The sequence below is a fragment of the Hemibagrus wyckioides genome, linkage group LG04 (genome assembly GCF_019097595.1).
Source record: "Hemibagrus wyckioides isolate EC202008001 linkage group LG04, SWU_Hwy_1.0, whole genome shotgun sequence".
NCBI classification, from domain to species: Eukaryota; Metazoa; Chordata; class Actinopteri; order Siluriformes; family Bagridae; genus Hemibagrus; species Hemibagrus wyckioides.
The window spans coordinates 6,669,061-6,694,038 of record NC_080713.1 but is presented as its reverse complement, the minus strand read 5'-3'; the positions used below and the strand labels follow the sequence as shown (position 1 = coordinate 6,694,038).

The window sequence follows — 24,978 nt, the reverse complement described above, 5'->3', positions numbered from 1 at the left end:
TGCTGTTTCAGTTCGTGTTATTGCATGACAGCTACCAATTTGGGAAACTCAATTTGCTCTATTTAAGCAACTGACTATTTTCCTGGTCATAGGACAACTGGAAAAACACACAACCACACACACACACACATATATATATATATATATATATATATATATATATATATATATATATATATATAAAACATCCTAACCTGCCCTCTCGGATGAACTATAATTGAAAAAAGAGCAGTTCCTCACAGAAGCTCTGGACCTAGGCACACTTTAGCACATCCACTCCCACTTCCATGTGGAAGAGTGGCGGCCCGTCATATGTGCACACGTCTAGGGACACTGCCTCACCAGGTGTTTTAGATTTCACTTCCCTCTATGACTGCTGGATCGATGGGAGTCGCTAAAGAAATGGAGAGGTATCAAAAGGTCACAAGACTCCCCACTGTGCCACTGTCTCACACTCACGCAAACTCCTACTCTCTTTGAGATGCAGTCCCAAGTGGGAGTTTTGCCTGTAGTGCAACATTAATGTTATAATGGACACTGTGAATTCTGAAAATATTCAGAAAATGCAGAAGCAGACTGTGGTTAAAAAAAAAAAAAAAAGAAGCAAGCAAAAAGATGAAAATATCCATCAAATTCAGACAGGACTGTTTATCAATCTATCAGTCCTCAAGCTCCTGCCATCTTTGTAAAATCAGTATTTTACACAGCTTCAAAAAATCTGTCTACACTTAACTGGCTGCTTTCAATAGCAGCATCCTTTGTGTGTGTACAGTTAGAGATTATAACTCTTTCATCTATGCAATCATTCTTATCCATGCATATTATATTAAACAGTCACTCTTATATTCATCTTAGCTCTCAACAATGCTTATGGAAATTGTTGACACCGACGAGAACGATGCTTGGGAATCAAGGATCTTGACAATAGGTGTGTGTGTGTGTGTGTGTGTACACAGGCTGGAGTGTAAATTGAAATATGACAGGAAATAAAGTCACTTTTGACATTTCATAATAGGGTACGTTACTGATACCAGCAGAAAATTGATGATTCACCAATAACAGCATGTCTTGAAGTGTAATTTAACAACAATGACCATTCTTATTCATTAAAGAATGAAGTGCCATATTTAAAGAAACTGCAGAGTATCTTGAATACTTTCCCATTAAAGGAAATATATCTTTTACCTGTTACAAGGTGCTGACACTGGAGACTCCTTCCAAAGATGCTAAATAAATTGTTGTTGCTATAGAAATGATAACTTATTAGAACGAGTAATTACAATTAGAATTAGAAAATTAGTCACCACCTTCTGACCAATCAGAATTAAGCATACAAAAGTGGTGTGAGACAAATGCTTTTACTTCACTTTGCATCTCCCAGGTCAGGGACACGATTTGTCAGCTCATTAGGTACATCCACCTTGTCACCATATATCTGTTGGTCATTTTATCAGGTACCCACCAATTCTGCTTTACCTGATGCATTTGTCAAAGTGTCACACACACCATCTTGACAATATCACATCAATGTCAGTGCTATGCTATGAGAATCACTGAATGGTAAACAACATCTGGTGGTCCAACTTGTGGTCCTACGGTGCTGAATTTTTTTTTGATTGATGGTGGAGAGGTTGACAAACTGTGCATTGCAACAGATGGGCTCCTGCCAGTAATTGTATGTAGAAGGGAGAAAAGGTGCCACAAATATTGACCGAGATGCCACTCATCCTGTAAAGCTGAATATTTCCCCTAAAGATAACAAAGCCTCCTCTGAGAGCATAACTAATCTGATTCTGCCATCAGTGAACCGTGAAATATTGATATTTTCTAGCTAAGAGATTTAAATATTCATTAGCCGTTCATACATGTTTGGGGTGCAGTTCACTAATTAACTGTATTTATGGACAGATTAGTAAATCCTGAGAAGGGTATATGTATTTGAAGTGGTGATATTTATCCCAGCATCTTCCAATATTTGCAGTACCTTTTTCTGTTTTGTGCTATTTGTTTACAGTTCAATTATATGTAGATTTATCTTATAGGCCATTAATTAAGGACATGGCTTGTAGGTATATAAGGAAGAGAGCAAGCAAAGAAGGAAAGGAAGCCCTTTGGGGAAAAGTCACATACTGTACATTCATCATTATACTATATACGGACAACTTGTGAAAAACATGTGAATTTCATCATGTTATGCCTTGACAACTTGTTAATGTGTGAGTACATATGAAAAATAAAACCTCATAGTCTAAAAGTATGACTAAAATGTTCTAAAAATTGAGCTAGGAAAAATGCACACCTGAAAAAATAAAACCTAATGCCATACATATTGAAAAATTCATTTCTAACTAAATGAATTGTGAAAAAATTGGACATTTGAAAAGTCCATATGGGGAATTCTATACCACCCAGAACACATTACGATGTTAAATCTGTCTACATGGCAATCACTGCAGATTCTAGAAAGTATCCCAGCAGTGCAGGTCCATTAGATGACAAGTGAAATCAGACGCACCTGTGCGATGCAGGGGGGCGGATGGCCCGTGCTGCACCTTTTCTTTCAGTCCTCCCTCTTTCACCTCGCTCTTTCTTTCACACGGGACAGCTGGGACAGCCTCCGCTCTAGTGCTCCTGTTCCCTCGGCACCTCAGTCATCTGCTCTCGCTCAATCATTCATACACCAACCTGACATAGAAAAGGGAGCACAAGAGTGAGAGAGAGAGAGTAAGATAGATCAATGCAGAGGTGGAATAAAATGCATATTAAGATAAAGTGATTGTCAAGACAGTTGAACAGGGAGGTTCGTAGTTCCTCGCGTTTATTTACCCACCCGAGAGCAATTGATTCTAATCAGACTAAAAACACTGACTAAGGCAATTGCTTCCACTCTTCGGCGTGGTGAAAGAATCGAAGCAGAAAAGTGTGGATTGTTTTTCATTTATCAGCCGGGTGTGCGATGAATGATAGCCAGAACGCTGAAAAAGGAAAGCATGCGCCATTCGGTAGGGTGTACCTAATATATGATGCGCTCAAGGCAAACTGGGAAACAGTTGTGAATCTGCCCTCGTCGGTCCGAGAAATCCAATAAGTTTTAAACCGAAGGCACTTGCTTACATTTTTACTTACATAAGTAAATATCTAACAGATAAAAATGTGCACCTGAATAGAGCATAGCAGGATCAATAGCCTCTTTTATTTTTTTTTCATACCGAAGCCATCAGACTTCTTTTGAATCGTTGAAGCCGAACTGAACGACTTGCTCTGAAAGAAGCTCTCATTACAGTGGGAGTCTCACACTGACATATCAGCAGTGCTTGAGTGTTATGCTGCATTTGAACTTGATGCAAATTATGTTTTTAGCACTTTAAGTACTGAGGAAAATGGAACTCTTTTTGCATGTGGAAGCTGAACACAATCGAAAGCTCATTTCCTGCTAGAGCTCATTTTATCTCCATTACAATTTGAACAGGAAATGGAGAAAACCCACTCAAACATGTTTATGAAATGTTTTTTTCTTCTTTTTTTTTTCCTGTGACATTGCAAGATGGCACAAATGCATTTCACATATGATTGATGTATTTGAGTATGAAAAGAATCTGAAGTGGACAGGAGTTTTTGCATGAAATAGCCTGTGCATTACAAGGTGACCAAACTGACAAGGTGATTTCATCTAATATATATAGTTGTGAAAACTACACTGTGATGTATAGATTTTTTCTTTCTCTATTTTTTCTCTCAACTATGTTCCTATATTTAAAATCTGCTTACTTAAAGACAGCAAGACACAAATCATTAATAGCACAGCTCTGCCGAATTCTTCAAATCATTAAATCTTTCTTTTCAGAGACCTTTATAAGTCATTGATGGAAGGAGTCTCCAGTACATTTTCTACCAAAGAAATGTCAGTGGAATTTCTGGTGCTTTCTGGTTTCTCAGATGCTTTATTTTTTGTTTTAGTTCACTTCAGGAGACAGAAAAATAAGAGAATGGTGAGGTAGTGTCATTAGTTTATGTGATAAGTGATAATAGAACCTAATATGTATTCTGGATGTTTCACACCGTTAAACAAATGGTTAAAATTGGCTCACATCACACCACTCTGTTTGCTTGTTTATTTATTTTTTTTGGCATGTAATAAATGAAATATAAATTTGGTATAAATGATACAAGCAATTTTTGTAACAATTTTTCTAAATAATAATAATAATAATAATAATAATAATAATAATAATAATTATTATTATTATTATTATTATTATTATTATTATTATTATTATTATTATTATTGTTGTTGTTGTTGTTGTTGTTGTATACACATTTATACCATATGACTTCTTGAAGAAAACTTTGGTCATACTTGATTTTGATTCATTTTCTATATTTTTTTTCCTGGACCTTTACTGCAGAGAAATCAGATGAGTTTTCTCAGGATGTCTCACATATATAAAGGTTTTGTAAGTTTAATTCTTTAATTTCATTATGTCATGAGGTAAAGGGTAAATATGTCACCTACTATTAATCACTAACTTTATCCAGCCCAGTTTTACCATTGTTTACCTGCACACACACACACACACACACACACACACACACCCTCATGCATGCACACTCACATGAAATAAGGCCATAATAATGGTGGTAAGTGATTAGTGATTTATACAGCATGTGACTCATCCTCTATCCCCCTCTTCCGTTCTCTTTCCTCCTTTCTCTTCTCCTTATTTGGTCAGAGAGTGCAAATGAATCACAAGAGAAAATGTCACTCTGTTTCATGAGACACAGCCAGTGAGCTGCAAGCCAACACATAAGGAAAAAAAAACTCTGCTTGCATGAGTGCATGAACAAGCACACACACACACACACACACACTTAGTTCTTATTTTCTCAGGCATGATGCTAAGAGAGCTTTCCACAGAAAATCTGTCTGCTCCGATAAAAAGCGCGATCCCTGTCCAAATCAACTCAATCTGGCAACCCAGGCGATGAAGGCTACACACAAGGAAGGACAAAATGAGGCAATTTCAGCATCAGTGATCACTCCTATTCAAAATAATCACACTGCCTGGAATTACTGTGGTGAAAAACCTGTTTTTGAATTTCTGCTTGTTTATTAGTAAATGTAGAAGCAAAAAGTGTGTTGAAAAACATCATTTGACTAGGAGCAAAAGAAAATTGAAAAGTTGCTCAACTGAGCTGATATCAAATGATCTAATATTCAGAAACACTGTCTTCACCTTCCTACTGCCTATACAATGTATAATGATTTATCACCTGATGCAGTGCTTCATGTACTATATTGCCAAATGTTTTGGGACACCCCTCCAAATCATTGAATTCAGTCGTTGTTTTTCAGGAGCTGGGCTTGGCCCCTTAGTTCCCGTGAAAGGAACTCTTAATGCTTCAGCCTACTAAGACATTTTTTACAGTTTTATGCTCACAACTTTATGGGAACAGTTTGGGGATGACCCCTTCCTGTTCCAAAATGACTGCACACCAGTGCACAAAGCAAGGTCCATAAAGACCTGGATGAGCGAGTTTGGTGTGGAGGAACCTGACTGGCCTGCACAGAGCCCTGACCTCAACCTGATAGAACACTTTTGGGATGAATTAGAGCGGAGACTGTGAGCCAGACCTTCTTGTCCAACATCAGTGCCTGACCTCACAAATGCGCTTCTATAGGAATGGTCAAATTCCCATAAACACACTATAAACATTAAGGAAAGCCTTCCCAGAAGAGTTAAAGCTGTTGTAGCTGCAAAGGGTGGACCAACTCCATATTACATTCATGTGCATGTAAAGTCAGATGTTTGGCAGAATGTTTGGCGATATAGTGTATGTTCTACTGAAAATCATGTGACCTGTGACTTTGTTATGCTTTAATTTAAAAAAATAAAAAGTAAAATTGCCAAATTGCTGTGATATAAACAGATTGAACTTCAATCACATTGTTCACAATCACACCATGTAGTGTTGAATTTCTTACTAAAGATCTAGATATTAACATTAATAATGGGTTAATTAATAGGGTTATAGTCCCTACTGCTTTTGAACACAGACCTTTTGTGATGAATGCTGAAATTTTGCTTAAGTAATGACAAAAATCAACACAAAATATGAACATTTATTGTATTTGCTGTAGTAAGCAATGCTGTTTGCTCCATATTGGATTTATGACCATTACTTTTACAGTTACAATGAAAAACATAAGCAAAATGTTCCAACAGTTCAAATAAATATAGAAAATAAAGAACTAAGTTGAAGTCACAGTCCTGTGAAAGCTATACACCAAAAATTTCATTTTTTTCCTGCTCTGCTGCACTCCAGTGTACATGTAGTGCTAGAGTGAGAAAAACAGTATAATGTGCAGTACTGTTGCCTTGCTGGAATAAAATTCCAGTTGAATCATATAAGCAATGCATTATTATTTTGTAAAGTCGCATTTATTTATAACTGTCTCTTTGTTGTTAATGAGGTCGCTGTAAGGCTATTGCAAATGGTACTGGAACCACAGTGGTTGAGATGCTCATTAGGGCTCATTTTACCGGGTTGATTGATACGAGACCCATGCTCAGTGAAGTAGCAAGAGAATTAGCAATGAGTCAGGGATGACTTGCTAATAAAGGCGTGATCACAAACCTACTTAACCCAGGGTATTGCAGCTTCGAAGAGAGTAGACAAAGACAAGACGGTGAGAGAAGACTGAAAATGGTTGTTCTTGTTGGAATAAAAAAAAAGGATCAATAACAATGCGCAAATCAATTTGTTCCCTGCAAACTGCAGCGGAACAGAAATGAAATCGGGCTCAAATGGGCCCACACCGACTCAGAAAAGTCCAGTAATCATCACCTGCGAAAGTTGAACAAGCTCCAGGACATGTATTTTTCACCAGTCACTCAAATACCACCCTGATGTTGCAATGCACATGTGAACCGAGAGAGTGAAAGCAACTATTAAAAAAAAGCTGCAGAAAAAAAATACACACACACACTGCTTGCTTTAAGACATTCATTCGTTCCTACTGCCTGTGCATTTTGTCTTATACATCTGAGCTTTTATTGATTGCAGTGAGATTATTTTTTTCTTTTTTTCGAGAACTTTCCTAGGAAAAAAAAAAAAAGATGAAACAGTGTCTCAAGGCTTAAGTACCCTCAGAGCCAGGGCAGGCTTTCAGCCAGTCCATCTGAGACACTGCAGAAAGAAAGAAGAGCTTTGTTGGATCTAAGTGGTAGGAGATGTTACCAACCCGAGGCTCTTTCTTAACTAAATTACATGCACAAGTATATGTGAAGGGATGGTAAGAACGAAATGTAGAATATGGGCTCAAATGACAGAGAGCGAAAAAGAGAGTGATCCATTTAGACCTAGGGAAACTAGCATGTCCTTGAACATGGCGTATTTATCCTCATCCCTCATCTCTCTTACGAAGCTGACATTGATGAAAAGGTAAAGAAATTAAAAAAAAAAAAAGACAGATGGACAATGACAAAGAGGGCCAAAGTGAGACAGAGATGCAGGAAATAAAACAAAGTCAAAGCAGGATCCCAGCAACAGACGGATATGCGACAAAAGCAGACAGACAAAGAAAGCTACTTTGAGATAGATGAGAGGAAAAAAAAAAAAAAACAGTATGCTGTTCCGCCGACAGCTGAAACAAGTCGTGCCCCCAATGTACCCTTTTAAAAGCTATCAAAAAGACCAGCTGAGCAGCACGAGAGAGAAGAGACAGAAGCACAAAACACATCTAATCCCTATTTCAGGGTTTGTAGCCAAAAGTATACGGCCATCCATTTTGAACCCTTTCTGTCCACAAAGCAATTTTGTCAGAATTATAAAGCTGATGAGCAGGTGAGACCCGGAGGCCAGCATCAGTACCAATCATTCCACCAACCGAGGCCAGAGCATCTATGAAATGGCCTGCACACCTTTAAAATACTCTCATTCACTCATAAACGTATATATATATATATATATATATATATATATATATATATATATATATATATATATATATGTATACACACACACCAATCAGCCACAACCTTAATACCACCAGCCTAATATTGTGTTGGCCCCCCTTTTGCTTCCATAAATTCATTTGCATTCCTCCATTGTAGTTTTTCTTCCCCTTCTTCGGCTATTATCTTCCAGTCACGTCATTCAGACTCCGGCAGCATATCGCGATCTTTATATAACGCTACTCAGAATAAGATCACGAGAGAAACAGCACAGTTTAATATTTATTTTCCACTAAATTACGCAAACTGAGCAGCATTACGACATTTTCTGTCACAGAATCAGAATCCAGTTGAGATGAAACATTGTTGTACGTGGTTATATAGTTTTATATGCTATAAACAGGACAAACTTTCGAGAAGAGGCGTGGCTTACAGATCTCGATGTAGTCTGAGATTCAGGATTCTCCCGTCATTTGAATCAGAGCCAAAGTAACTAGTAAATTGAGTAGTTTTACTGTTATTTATAAGCAGTTTTACTTGTACTTGAGTAAAGTTTTTAGCTACTCTGTCCACATTTGGAAATGAAACTTGAATATGAGATGTTTTCTAAAAAACATGCAATAAAAGACTATATCTTTTTAACACTTGGCAGTGTTCATTTATTCTTCATTTAAGGGCTGTAGTTGTTTAGGTTAGGCTACTTCTTTTTGAGGAAATAGAACCAATTATATTAAAAAATAAAAAAATAAAAAAATAAATAAAAACCTTGGGTGGTTTAGGCCACACCCACTTCAGGGTTCAATACAAATACACAATTACAGATACGTATATGAATATTTGGAGAAATAAACCTATACAGATAGCAGCATTGTGTTACATCCCCATATTATTGCATTCTATTTAGTTTAGCTGTGATTCAGCACTAATCTGATTCGACATGACACACAAACAAAAACAAAAAAGAAGCAACACTAGCTGTAACAGGGTTTGTGATGTTAATTTGCAGCAGGTGCTGGCTGCAAATTTGCCAACAATCACTATGAGATTTTTGAGTCTATCTTTGGCATCATATGGGTGAATCAGGCTTGTGACACAATTTTCACCTTTTTTTATCCTTTCATTTCTTTGAGATCAAGTGCTACCAAAATGATGATGAATTTACATGAACGTCATGGGAATTCTGATCCAGCTGTTCCAAGCTGATCCAAGGTTACCACATAACAGATATGTTTCAAATCCAGTGTGACATGTGAAACTGGCTTAAATCAGATGCATGACATAGGATAAATCTGATGAGAGATAGCAGAGTATTCATGGCTCAAAGGGGTCAGTTTAGACACATAGAGGTTAGTTATGGTAAAGAAAATTGTGTGAAGGGCTAAAAATAGCTCACACGGTGGGACCCACATATACAGAAATGATTAAAAATGGCTCAAATGTAAACAATTCCAATTGCATTTCAATTTCTAGACCAAATTTTGACTACTTTCCAGACTTACTTCATATTATATGTGAGATATCTTTGTGGAATTGTGACTGTTTTCTGGCAGTCAGTTTTAGATCTTGATTTTCTTGTCATTTCACAGATGTATGTGGGCCAAATAAAGGAAGTAAGAGTGTGCCAGCTTTGGGATATTACTTGTTTGGTGTCAGAGAAAAGCATAATATCAAAAACAGCCAATGATTCATAATACTGCTAACTGATATCCAAATAGATATCCAAATAGCAGAAATGGGAAAGTAGAAAACAGATGCAAACCAGCATGAGAAAAAAACTGAAACTGGTTTCCAGAGCACTGGGAAGACTAGAGTAAAGCAGAGCATAAATACAATCAGGAATTTAAAAAAAGCAATAACCAAATAAAATAAATGGAGCTAAAATAGAAAATAAAAAACAAACAACGCTAAACAAAAACCCCTATCCAGTACATAGCACTGTTTTGATATTTTGTCATTTTATTTCATTGCTCTGTTTAAGAGTATAAAGGAAAACATTCAGTATGGTGCTGAAATTCTAATAAGTTTGTCTCTGAATAATGTACCTTGGGTAATACAGACTACCCATAATGGACAATTTTGTTTAGGGTTAAGGCACCATTAGAGCACCACATAATTCAGTGGACAAAATACATTTGGGCCAATATATTGTTCAATTTGAAGGTAGCCAATGTAGCATGAGTGAATTAATGCATTGTTCTAGACATAATAAAATGGAAATCATAGCATTCTGCAATGTGACACTGTTTTTCTGAAAGAAACAGGATATTCCAATAGAAAAAGATACAGTAACCCTAGACTTGGATTGTTAAAACATGGCATGTCAAAGCAAACATGGATTCAAACTTTTGTATACAGTCAATTGCTCAGTGATTGCTGAGATAAATGAAATATGGTGTGATATTCTTTACTCTGTGGTAAGGTAATGTACCAAATTGTACCTTTCCTTATCCCTGGGGTACCTTTAATAATTTACATGTATATTTTACCTGAAATTGTGAATATACTTTACATGACCTTTACACCAAACTATCACTCCCAAACGTGGTTCTTCCACAAACAGCTGCCATAAAGTTGCAAGAACACCTTTCCAGAATGTTTTATATGCTGTAGTATTGTATTTAAATGTGTAGCATTTGTCTTTATGTGTTTCCATGTCTGATATCTGTAAAGACATGAGTTGTGTCCCAAATGGCTTACCACAAACTATGCACATGGTAATCTACTGCCCAGTGTATGAAGATTAGAAGGGTCGTGTTGTCTCAAATGGAACAAATAGACCGATTTTTTTTTTTAAATAAAAGGAAATATAAGCCATTTCCCATTTGATAGCAAATGACGTCAGAAGTATGTAATGCGACAACTCAAGCTTTAATAGAAAACAGCGATTTTTTTTTTTTTTTAATTTTGAAAAATAAATTATACACTATGGACTTATTTAAAAGACGTTTCTAAGATGTCTAGTGTCATTGGGAATATTAAAAAGTTTTTGTCAGCCAGCATGTGTGCTTGTTAGCCCCGCCTTCCTTATACTATATAAGCAAAGCTGTGACCGTTCAGTATGTGAAGAGTCCAACATTCAGCGCTTTTTTTTGAATGAGTACCGGTTATTATCCGATTACTTGAAGTGCACTTCTTCTCCTTGGAATATTCAGTGTAAAACACTTCTTGCACTATTTATATTCTAGGGTTAAAATGGCATAGAATAGTGCATAAGTGTGCAATTTGGTATGCTCTTGATCTTATGGTTTGCCAAGACTGGAGTGGAAAAACTCTAACTACCTACAGAGAACCTTGACCTCAAATCCAATCAACACCTTCGGGAAGAACTGGATTGCCAGCTGAGCACCAAGGCTTCTTTCCCGACATCAGTGCCTGACCTCAATAATGCTCTTGAGACTGAATGAGCAGAAATTCCCACAACCACACTCAAATCTAGTGGAAAGCCTTCCCAGAAGACTGGAGGCTCTTGTGAAAGCAAGGAGAGGCCCATCTTTGTAGTGGTAATGTAATGTTAAACAAGCATATATGGGTATGATGGTCAGACGCCCACATACTTTTGGCTATATACTATATATACCTATAAACATGATTCAAGGTACATAATTAGGGCACAGTTGGGCCTTGATTTATTTTTTAAGAATAATGCATTAAACATACACTACATCCTCATTCCCTCATTAAAAGATACATAATTATGAATAGTTGCTTGGGGTTCAGCTTTAACATCTATTAATAGCTTGGCAATGAAACTATTGCAGTTGAATCCAAGATTGATGTAAGGCAAATGAGTACACATGTTCAAGAGCAGACAGACAACTGTATTCATAATTTCAAATTTCTTTATTGACCAAAGTCCCTAATGTTCTGCTGGTCAAAGTGAGTTGAGTCTATGCGCTTCCTCAATAATGAAAAAAAATCATCTGAAATGCAGATTAAATCTAGAGGGCGTTTCACTTCATGTGGTCACTTGATACAGCTGTCACTGATAGGCTGCATGAACCTACAGTCAGCCCCAGCTTCACTTCTTTAAACCAATCTATGTATTATTTTTTTTACAGTCATTGGTGGTGCTGTTGCACACCAAAATACAGTACCTTAAGATACTTGTTAACAATAAATAGTTTGATGTAGAGGGCAAATACTGAAATCTCATAATAAGTTAAATTTATCTTAGAAAGGCAGGACGGGCTTAGCGAATAATCTGTGCATAGCATGACCAGAAACATTGAATTCACAGAGAAAAGTAAAAGGTTAGGTGTGATTTCTGGCTGTCTGGATCATGAGCACTGCTGTACCAAATAGAAACTGCTCTCAAAGCCATTTGATGAATTCATATTGCTCAGCTAACTCAGTCAACCCTTTAATGTGCAGGCAGCATTCTGGAAAATACAAATCTCTTTGTTGCTGAGGCAAGACGAGGCAGCTAAGCGTGCAAGGGACGATGTGATGTAAGCAAGGCCCGGTGCACGAGCTAGGTGTAGCGCCTGGAGTCACATTTTTAATCAGGCCTTGTGATCACCCCGACTGCAGCCAATTAGCCTAGCTGTCCTTTACAAAAGCACACAGGCATGGTGTGTGTATAGACCACAGAGTCTAGAGAGCTCTTTACTCCACACGCCGGTGCTTTATCTGATGACTTTGTTTTCTGAGTGGCCGGTGAGGTAGGAAGAAAGATACACACATGGAATGGAAGCTGGGTTAGGTAGAGATGGAAGGTGAGAAGGTGTAATAAGGGACTGAAGGAAAATGAGTAGAGTAGCTTGACTTGACTGTCTTGCCATCATGTCTTTTGTGGTACAAAACAATGCAGCAGCTCCTAGTTGAAATGAGGCTTGTCGATACATACTATTTTTAGCACTGGGCTATGTGTGTGTGTGTGTGTGTGTGTGAATGCACATGGTGTCTGCTATCTTCTTATGCCGGGAAAGTGAGGGTTTACAGTCCAATTAATCCATCACAGGGTGAGAAGATAGGAAGAAGAGCACCTCCTGGGTGACACACATCAGCACACACCTCCGCTCCCATTAAAAGATGGACTCATTTTTTGTTATGTTGTCATGCACTTCGTTTCTATGTGAGTTTCATTTGTGAAATTTTATTTCACATTGTATGTATAGGCATTAATCTGCATTAATCAGAAATGATTACAATTTCGAGGGAGGGAAAAAAATTATTATTTTTTTTTTTAAATAGAAAACAGGCACAAGAATAAATTTAAAACATGCAATTTTAAATCTTAGCATCATTTTATGTCATTAAATATAATGTATATTTTGTTTACAGCTCAAAATGAACAAAGCCATTTCTCCAAATTGCTTCTGTTACATAAACAGTAGAGCACTCTTTTGTCCTCCATGTATAATAATATGTACAATATAGACAATCCCTTTAAGGCATTTGAGGTTATTTTTTGTCTTCTTTGAATAAAATAATATTTACTGCTATATACATCTGTACAATGCATGCCTTTAAGCTGTTGTTTATCAACTAAAAAAAAAAATGAATTGGTTTTTTTTATTGTTCTTCATATATAAAATAATATCCATGTAATAGATAAAGGGTGCAATGTGGACAACCCCTTTAAAGACATTATTTGTAGAAAATTGCACATACCATACATATATTTTATAAAATATTACTGTTTTGTCTGCTACCATGGCGATTATCCCTTTTAGAAATTTAGATGTATTTTGTCCACCATGTACAAATTCCTCACCTGTTCTGTTCAGGTGTAAAACCCCCTATGTCTATTCATAATTCGTGGGTGATATGTACGGTTTATGATTCATGCGAAAACAAACAAAGCAACCAACAAATCATTAAGTTGCGCAGAAATATTTAAAAAGTTAGAAATGCTTACAGAAAGCGTGAGAACTTTGCCTAGTCAAGTGAACAAAAAATAAATCGCAACAGAATTTGATTTATTATGCTTTACACTCAGAAAGAAAATCTTGTAAAATGAAGTGTCAATATTTCACATTACTATATTAAATAAAAAATAAGGCATATTGAATTGAACAAGGTGAAATCAACAATCCAATTTAGTGATTGGGAAGTTTGTTCTTTCACTCTCTCTCACTCTCTTTGTCTATCTCTAACTCTCTCTCTCTCACCCTGTCAGTAGTACTCAAAGTCACATTTAGCACAGTGGCTCAATGGCGAGTAGCTCGTCCAATTAAACTCTACTCCTACGCAGGACGCTCGTTCGAGTACATCTGCCCACTTCCCGCAAGAGAGCTCCAGGATGTATTCAGTCTGGCTAGACATGGGCTGCATTCGGCAAATATCACAAAGAAATATTACCGTGCTGCAAAAGAGAAGAGCCGTTAATGGAATTAGGGTCAAAACGTCTTTAGTTAATTGTCTCTCCTTAATAGAGCAGAGTTGCTGAGCCCCATCTGAGCGTTTTCCACTAGAGGAGAAAAGATGAAAAGAGTTTTTTATCAGTGATGGCCTGTTAGGGATGATTATATTTCAGTGGGCCTCAGGTCTGACGGATACATTCTAGTCCAATAGAAGGCGGAGAGTCGAGCTGATAATGATTTCAAATGGCGCCGTTACTTAGCAGACAGAGGTTTCATTTCGCCTATCTCATTAAGACAGAGAAAAAAGAGGGAGAGAGAGGAAGAGAGATAGAGGGAGGGAGGGAGAGAGAGAGAGAGAGAGAGAGAGAGACTGTACATATTCATAGTGGCATGGTTCTCTCAGCTTCTTTTAAAACAACAGATAAATTGTTATGAAAGTTGGTACCAACAGGGCATTTTTATTTTCTGTGGGAAGCCAAGTTGTGGATAAGGTTATTAATCTTTCTGCCGAGGATCTAAAAGACAAACAACCCCAGGACACATATGACATAAAGTACAAAATCGTCCAGATCCAGATCACTTCACAATAAGCAAAGGTTCGTCTCGCTAAGCAGTTCACCCCAAAGTTGCATTTCATTTGAAGATTTTTTTTGTTTTGTTTTGTTATTTTACTTTACTCAGAGGAGATTTATTCCCTCTGTTTCTCTGTTTTTATCACAATGTTTTACTCAAGATTTTTTGTTTGTTGGAGTCTTGTTTTGAAGGTCTCCGATTCTTGCCTCAGGTATATATGCTGCATTCTCTTCACAGTGGAAAAATGCACCTTGTCTTTCTATCACAACCTGTCTATTTCCATTGGTAAATGCATCCTTTTAGTTGGACGTGAACAAAATAGCTGAAATACAGATTGCATCTTTGGTAGTTTAAGCTGTTGGATGTATTTCAGCTCTTGTATACACTATCACTGGACATCAGCTTGCAAATGAAGTGTACTCCGAGTTTTATGCAGACTGTTCCATAAGGTTGTCCTTTGTAAGTGTCCTTGTATAAAACAGTGTAAATTACATGCACTACACAGAATATCTGATGCAGTATATCTGTCTTTTAAAAACGTAGTAGATTTATCTGTCCATTTGATATCCTTATGGAAACTAAAATGTCCTCAATTTGAAAAAAAATAAGCTTTTTGGCATCTGTATCAGTTCTAAACAATACCTTTAAAAAAAAATACAACTATTTTCACTATACTATTTACAAAATATTGTGTAGTATCTTTGCGTACAGTATGTGAGTATAAAATAGAAACAAATACACTGAACAAACTTCCCCTAAAAATAATTTATATCATGTGTACTATCCCTTTAAGGCATTTAGCTTCCTTGGTCTTGCTGACATCATATAAAAGGCCATATAGCACGCATTATGTTAAGAAATCTAGCTGTACATTCCTCATTCACATACAAGATAACAAGTAAAATGAAATGTTTCCATTCTAGACAATCCCTTTAAGATATTTAAGTGTGTATACTGCACATAGTGTGTGAACCTGTCGACTACTTATTGTATTAACCTGTCGACCTTGTAAAAAATAATGTAAACACTGTGCTGTTCTTTTTTTCCTCACAGTAAAAAATTATGCATATTAAGTGTACCGTCCATTTAAGGCATTTAGCTCTCTGTTTTTCATATAATATGTACTTTATGGACATTCGCACACCACATCTCTCCATTCATGCAATTATCTATTAGTCAGTCATGTGGTAGCAGAGCAATGCATACAATTAGTAGATACAGGTCAAACGCTTCTGTTTGCATCAAACATCACAATGGGGAACAATGTGAATTCAGTGACTTTGACCGCAGTCTGGTTGTTGCCAGATGGGGTTGTTTGACTGTTTCTGAAACTGCTGATCTCTTGGATCAGTCTCTACAAACAAACATCCAGTGCGGATCAGAGCTGTAGATGGAAACACCTTGTTAATGAGATCTGTCTATAGCGGTTTTAGCTGACAGGAAGTCTACATTTTCAAATAACCACTCTTTATAACTATGGTGAGCAAAAAAAATCATCACAGAATACACAAAACTTGTAATGGACAGACCCAAAAGCAAAAGCAGAACCTCTGTCTGCTAAGAACAGGAAGCTGCGGATACACTACACAGACAAGCACTTTATTTTATTTTTTTCCTCCATATGCATGCTATGTATAAGTTTCTTCGTCCTTCATGGTAAAGATAATATTAACTATATGATCTGTATCTTTAAGCGAATTAGTCATACTATTTGTGTGTAAAAAACGTTTGTCTTCTCTGTATAAAATAATGTGTAATGTATGTTCCTATTTTTTCCTAATTGTACTACATATGTTTTTATATACGAACAAGATATAAAAAAAAGATATTAAATGTATTGTAATCTACAACTGCATGATTTTTCTTAACAATTTTTATACAGTGATAAGCGGATCGTCAAAAAAAAAAAAAAGAAAAGAAAAATAAAACAGCACAGCACTATGAAACAAATCATCTTGAAACTGGAGAGCAATCAGATTGCTAGTGAGGCCACTTGATATGCTGAAAATTGCATGATGTATGAAGATGTGAGGATCCACAATACATTACAGATATTGTGAAATGATAAAGTCAGTAGGAAAAGCATTCTCACCACAACTGCCTCAGACTGATAAGAGGAGAAACTGACCCTCTCACAGAATCCTCTGCCAGCAATCAGCCTAAGAAAGTCCTCACACCCTGAGAGGAGACCTTTGCTTCAGGCGCCTCTCACCCCCTGAGGATTCCTCTATACTGGCTTTCATCTCAGCTGGATTGTTTTGAATTATGACTCTCAAATCCAGGCAGAGGCTCACACACACACACACACACACACACACACACACGCACACACACACACAGTACTCTCATCAGCCAATTCAGCCAGGAGGATGCAGATGCCAGAGGCATGACAGATAGATAGATAGATAGATAGATAGATAGATAGATAGATAGATAGATAGATAGATAGATAGATAGACAGACAGACAGACAGACAGACAGACAGACAGACAGACAGACAGATAGATAGATAGATAGATAGATAGATAGATAGATAGATAGATACTCAGCTTCTTTATTGATTACTATTCATTATTATTCCCAACAACTGATTACCATTGTTCCCAGCAACTAATGACTGATACCCATTGCTCCCAAAAAATAACCAATCACTGCTGCAAATCACCAATCACTGATTGTTATTCTCAATGACAAATCACCAATCAGCACTGCTCCCAATAGTACCACTCACTAATCACCACTGCTCTCAACAACCATTCACCATTATTCCTTACAAGCAACTATCTAAACACTTCTTTGCTCTCCATTTTTAACTCTTTCCTTGGCAATATTTTAAGATCTTCCATCAATAACCATTTATTTCCCAACAATGCATCACCGCTGCTTGTCTATATTCTGGATAGAAATGATGGTACTTATTTTGTAAATCTACTCGTGGTATGTTTTTCTATCTATAATAAATCTATAAAGAAAACCTGCCACAAATGTTGATATGCAAATGATAACGATGAATCACTGAACATGCAAAGTAGCCCATGTTGCCATCTAGTTACGTATATATAGCTTGTGACACAATTTCACATTTCATTTTTAGGTATTATTGTGGTGTTTACTGACGTGTCATTGATAAAAATAGCACACACTACTACTGTGAGAATTTACACCTGCTACTAGAAAAAAAAAATTAACCAAAACCCCAACCCAGGTGTATCTGTATCGTTCTGAAGCAATAAAAACACTACAATCCTTTAAGCCATGGACACAAGGCATAAAAGAATTCCATTTTAGAAGTTTATCTCAGAAGCACATGTGTAGATTTAATCATTATTATTTAGTGCATTATCAGCAAAACAGCATTAAATTAATTCAGAGCTGTCTCCAGTGTATGTGGCCAAATGCAGTGTCTTTGGAACAGAACACTCCAGACAGGCATTGTGTGGGAAGGTATCATGGAAGTAAAATTAATTCAGCATATGTTCACATGGCTGGAAATCATTTTAGAAAAATTGTCCACTTGATAGCCACCACCTTTAAAAATAGATTCATCTGTGGACCTATTTATTTATGTAGGTATGACTGGTAAATATCGTTGTTTCTAGTGGCATAGACAGGAAAAATATACAAGGTGGTAGGGAATATAATCTTCTATTTGTCACATATACATTATGGTACAGCAAAATACTCTCTTGACAAATCCCAGCTTCTTAGGAATAAGATCAGGTCAGATCAGACATGATATAGCGCCCCTTGAGCCAAGAGGGTTAAGGGCCTTGCTCAGTGGTTCAACAGTGGTAGCCTCAAGCGCCTTAACCACTGATCCACCAATACCCATCACAGTATTATCTGTATTATTAACAAGTAACTGAGATGGCAGTATCATTGGCCACTTTAAATGATTTTTAGGCATGATCTACCATTAACCAGCTTGGCATTTTGATCATTTTGACAGTTCCACTGAAAATGATTCAAATAACATGTAAATATCTTACTTCATTAAACAGATCAATCATATATTTTCTTGTCCTGTTACCTCATAAGCTGAAAAGAAAACCCCTGATGTTGATTGGTTAATCCTGGATCTCCTCATAGCAACTGGTAGCCAACAAAGGCGATTAAAATAAGGGAAGCATTCATTTGACGTCTAGGGCAGTTAACTATAGACAACTCATATTGATGTCTTCATTGACCTTTAATGAACATCATTACAGGGCAATTACTGTGCAAAACAATAATTTGACACATATATAATCAGCTGCATTGTTTTTATTTGTGTATAACCAGGTATGAATGAACATTAGGGCCTGACACAAAATAGCCACACCTTCAGTTTTTCACTCCAGCTTTTAATTCATGTTTAACCAAAAACTGGCTAAACGTTTTTTTTGGTGTTGTTGTTTTTTTAATCCACAAACAATCAGCGCTAGTATAATAGCTGATGCTGTAAAAAAGAACTTTTGCCGAGCAAATAAGGCAACGATGTAGAGTAAAAGTTCAACTTTGTTCAAAATGTCACTTAAATGAGAATAAATTGCGTGATTACGGCTCAAATAAGACAGACGTGAAAGAAAAGCATCAGCATGCAGCAGTGACTTTTGGCAGGTTATTATCTAAAACTCACTTCTTTTTTTTTATTATAATAGCTATTTCCCATGAAGTAAGCCAAAGCCCTGTCTTGATTGCTCATCTAAGTCTGTGAGAGTCATCACATCATCATTACAGAGATGACTATCCTTTTCTGTGTGTGGTGGCTTGGGAAAACCCTGCACATCTTGACATTTTGACAGTTCTCTGCTATACTGAATTATTTTCTTTTTTTTCTTTTTTGCACATATCTCAATCAGAGATAAAGTTATATAGCTATTTAAAAGCTGGTTACAGACAAACCCATTGTAAAAAAAGAAAGAAAATGGGAAAGAGAGATCTTATTATCTCTGTAGATTCTCCCATACTACAACGAGATCAAATGGAAAGACAAGTGAAGATGTCTGCTTAAGTCTCCTCTCTTTCAGCTTCTTCTCCTGAGACAAAAGACCCCCGTAATTTTTACATACAGTTATCTCAGCAAAGTCACACACTGTTCTAGGATCTGCCAAGTTAATTATGTGCCAGTTTTGTCTAAGAACTTGGTGAAAAATTTATACTAGTTTTCTTTTATATGCTAGCATTTACAAGTAAACAAATAATAGTGGCTAAATATTCTCGTTTCAGTTGTAGTTGTAGTTATATGGGTGCATAAACCTTTGAGTATGCTTACTGTCGACATTTCAATTCAGTTTTTATGTGAGCAAATTTTAATCCAGTAGCATGTTATGTATAGCACGCATTTTATACCAATTAAATTTGTTTTTGGAGAACTTTACTCAAATGTCATTTTGACTTGCCTTAGTCATTTATTCTGTACCACTCTTCAGCAAATACCTGAAAAATAACCCGAGTCAGTAAACTAATCAGTGAACAGACAGAAAATATGTTTTTATTTTACACTTTAAATAACAAATTCCCATGCGGCGCAGTGGAAAAGTACATTGTGGTTAAATTGTTAAAATGCTGTTGAAAAGTGTGACCTTCCTCTCTGTTCTGAGTCCATCATTTTAAAATGAAAAAAATAAATTAAATAAATAAATAAATAAATAAGGGCAGCACTGTAGCTTAGTGATTTGCACTGTTGCCTCACAGCAAGAAGGTCCTGGGTTTGAGTCCTGGGTTTGAGTCCTGGCAGGGGCCTCTCTGTGTGGAGTTTGCATGTTCTCCCTGTGCCTCCGTGGGTTTACTCCAGGTTTCCTCCCACATTCCAAAAACATGTACATTAGGTTGATTGGTAATTCTAAATTGCCTGTGGTTGTCTGTCTATATGTGGCCCTGTGATGGACTGGCAACCTGTACAGGGTGTACCCCTGCCTTTTGGGACAGGTTCCAGCAGATCCCCCTGACCCTAATTAGGAATTAAATTAGGAAAAAAAGCGGGTATAGAAAATGGATGGATGAATAAATAAATAAGCATTTTTTCTCTTTTCTTGTCTCAGTCTTTTTCTCATCAGGAATCTTTCAGAAACATTTCTAACATACAGTGGGTTCCAAAACTCTTGGACCACATTAAAAACAAACAAAAGATTTTAGATTTTTGAATGTTGAAAGTAAATATTGAATCATGAATATGCAGTAGAGATGGTGACAGTTGCCGCTTAATTTTCCTTACTTTCCCAAAGGCAAATCCAAAACAATAAGCAGAGTCAAGGTCAATAAACATGCACAAGTCAAGTGATGTACAAACAGTGATACTTGGGCAAGAGACAAGGACATGAACCAGAAACTTATTCATAGCTATAAACACTGCAGCATATAATCCAAAGGCTTGATATTCACTGGAACAGGACGGTGTGCATGTACACAATGAACCAGTGATGCAAACGTCCTTACATACAACGTGTGTGTATAATCGAGTCCAGGTGTGTGAGTTTGTGATGGATGTGTGTGGTAGTCGGCGACCATGTTTAAAGGCCGCTCTGTGTTATCTGATATGGAAATGAGCACCAATTCCTGCTGTTGACGGGTCAGTAATATTCAAGATCCTGCAATATGTCTAGGGTTCTATTTAAATGTAAGCTAATTTGTGATATTGACCATGTTCACTGCTTTGTACAAAAGGTCAGATTTTCTATATGTCTAATCTGTTCTATTCAACCAAGTGTTCAGACAGCATTCCAACTGATATGATATTGATCAGCATAAAAATAACTACGTTCAACTAAACCAATGTATTAATTAGTCTAAGGCAAAAAAAAAAAATATACTAAACAGTATAGAAAGAAAGAAATAGTAATACTGTGGAGATAAACATTTTCAGTCAGCTATCATACCAAGGTTGGCTAGTTTCTTATGTCCTACAGAAGATCCCCACAGCGTTGTTTATTACACAAAAAAACACAAGATCATCACATTTTCAAGCAAAGATTTAACAGTCCACCAAATAGCTCAGGTATACAGAAAGGGTTGACACATTTTTTACCAATCAAAACGGTCGACATTGTCACAGGCTCAATTTTTGGGTATCCAATGACATGTTCGGTATTAGACCGGCTATCCAACCTGAATTTATAAACCCCCCCTGCGTAATCCAAGCATTAATAATGCATGGGTTAATTGACACTGAGCAGTTATCAATAATAAGATTGATTTCAGGCAATCCGAGGCTCCAAATTTGAGATTAATCTTGATTAAATATTCAGTATTTGATGGCAGCTACACAAAAATGGTAAAGGAGAGAGAAAAAAAAACAAGGCTGTGGTGAGTGTTTGTGCGTGTAAAGCCTTCTCTTGGCCAGTGTAAAAGCTGTAAATTGGAGTGACTCTAAAAACAGCAATGTGGAGGCAGCCAGAGCCAGTCAGAGATCTCTGGGGACCACAGCATATTGCGAAGCGAATACACCTCAGCACATCCTCACTATGCAGAATACTGCTGATTTATAACTACGCAAATAAATGAGTAGAAATTTGCACAAAACCAACTGCTCCACATTTTACATTAAAATCAGCATTGCAGCCGAGTATAATTATATAGCAGGAACTACAGTAGAGTATGCTATTACATTGCCTTCCTAAGCACCTGCATCTTTTATAGCAACACAATGCATACATAACACTCGTGAATTCCATCATGTGCAATTAATTTCTTACATATTGTTGCTTTTCTGTAGCTTCTGAAAATGCATCGGGTTTAGCAAAATAACAGCACAGTCAGGTGTGAATGACTCATGAGGTGCCATGTCTGCTGCTTTAACTTCCCTTTGCTAATGTTATGGGCTGCACACAGCAAAAGCAATGTGGTTGTAATAAAACACAATGGGCCATTACCTGTCTTCCATTAGACACACCAGACGCAAATCTCTTCCTGCAGGCAATCAGCTAGATTTTTCTTTATTATTACTGTATATCATTCAGCTGACACATTCTTCCCAAAGAGAGTTGCATCAGCTCAGGGATGAACGTCTTGTGCAAGGATCCGATGACAGTATCAGAGTCTTTATATTTGAGAAATGACCAGGTTTCTGTCTGCTATTACCTTCACCGCTGTAACTCAACACAATCTACAGTTTTTCATTATGCTTTTTTAATACCTTACTGCTTGAGTCTTCAGTATTATTGCTCCATAGAAAGAGAACTATGGTTTCAAATAAACCAGTAGTATGAGAAAGTGCAATGTGCTTCTTATTTTTTTTTTGCCTCATTACCTCATAGAGTATAAAATAGTACACAGTTCCTCTGCAAAATGAACACTGATATCCATAAGCTGTGCTTGTATGACTCTGAAAACATTACTAAAAGGTTTAGATGCACTATAGTCTCTAAAGTGAAATTTTTTTTATTCATTTATTGTTTATCATTGTGAGGGTCATGGCAGATCCAGAATCTCTCCTAAAAAATGCTGATTTCTGAGGTGAGAATACACCCGAATGAGTTGCCTCTACATTGCAGAGCACACACACACATATTCACACACACTCCTTCACAACTAGGGACAATTTTAGCAAATCCACTCGACTAGCAGCATGTACTTGGGAGGTGTGAGGAAACCGTAGAACCTGGAGGAAACCCATATAGCCATGGCAAATCTCCCCACAGCCAGGAACTCAAGCTCAGGAATCGAAACAGAAACCCTGGAGCTGTGAAGCAACAACACCACCCGGTGTGCCACTATCACTTACCTCAGTCAACGTGACGAAACATAATTGTTGGAACAATGTAAGCATGTCAAGAAAAAGGTGTGTGTTGGACTCTTTCTGTCACTCAATCCCTCCTAGGCATGCCCTCAATGACCCTTTACACAGCCAGCACCTTTTCTGTTTCAGTCTCATGGCAGAATTACATGGTCAGATACACTTTTATAAAGGATAATGAGATTAGAAGCCAATTGGATTTATGATGCCAAAAAAAAAAAAAGCCAAATCTGTTTCATTTTGATTATGAAGAATCTGTGTTACGAAGAAACCGTGCCAGCTATGTCAATATTGGCAATGCAGAGTGCAATGAAACATGGATGAAGTGCTCTGGGATATGGAGCTTCATGTAAATGGTATGGATGATATGAATTGCACAACAATACATTTTTAATTAGTCAACCAGTAATGGAAAAAATAGTCATTGGGTCATTATTAGTCATCAGTGCAATAAATGTGCAAAATAATTAATATTTCACTTGTTTCAGCTGAGACCATTAATTCTAGAACTACAAGTGTAGAGCAAGTTCGTTAACAGAAAACCTCTTTAAAGTTCAATAAGGGGGCTTTTTTGGATGGAAATTTATGTCTAGCAGCTTCTGGGAGGTTTTGCCAGGTTGATAATGAACCATGTTTGGACCACCATGGTCAACTCTGGCCTCAGTAGCATTCGAAAACAAGTAGATTGGACTCTGACAGCTGGAATAAGCTGGTCTAAACTAGCTGGGTCTGATTGGCTTAAAAATACAGCAAAAAATAAAAAAATAAATTAACTGCAAGGTCAGAAATGATTGCTAAGAAAAAATTCTCTCACTTCTCACTTCTACATTGAATCGAAAATAAATGTGATTTGAAAGTGAAAATGTTCCATTGAAGCGAAATAAATCATCAAAAACGTTTTACAGTGCAGTCTTACACACTGTGTAGTCGACTGTAGAATTAGCTTGATTTTGTCTGAAATATATTTTGACTAACAAAGTTATTTAGTCTTTCAAAAGCTTTCTTTGCCATCTGCCTCACTCCTTTATTTCACCACCTTCACTAGTCTATGCAACCCTTAATGTCAGGTTGAATCACAGAGTAAACAATTGCGTGTTTTTGCAGATCACCTTGTAACTGCTAGAGTCTAATTAGCCAAACGCACATTAAAAAAGTCTGTATTAACAGACACAAGTTTGTGGGTTTTTTTAAACAGTGCAATCTTGAAAGTATTTTACTGTTTTGATGTCATGCTCTTATCAGTAAATTTTGCTTAGAAATTGTAGAATATAATTAAACCAACAGACCTGCAGTCTCCACTGATCTCCTTCATGTCATCCACAGAAAGTGCCGGGATTAAAGAAATGCATGCCAAATGCAATAATCACATCAATAAATATCTTTTATGCTGCTGTAACTATGGGAGTATACGCTATTTCGCATTAATGTTTAA

The 24,978-nt window shown here is 36.8% G+C and overlaps 1 protein-coding gene across 1 annotated transcript in view; it reads right to left on the bottom strand.

Moving 5' to 3' along the window:
* The window catches only part of si:cabz01090165.1 (uncharacterized protein LOC100333421 homolog), a 157,910-nt gene that overhangs the window by 75,465 nt on the left and 57,467 nt on the right, over positions 1-24,978 (bottom strand). Inside the window, exon 2 of the mRNA XM_058388505.1 lies at positions 2,516-2,685. The gene's annotated coding sequence lies outside the window, so the exon portion shown is untranslated. The remainder of the gene's footprint in view (positions 1-2,515; positions 2,686-24,978) is intronic.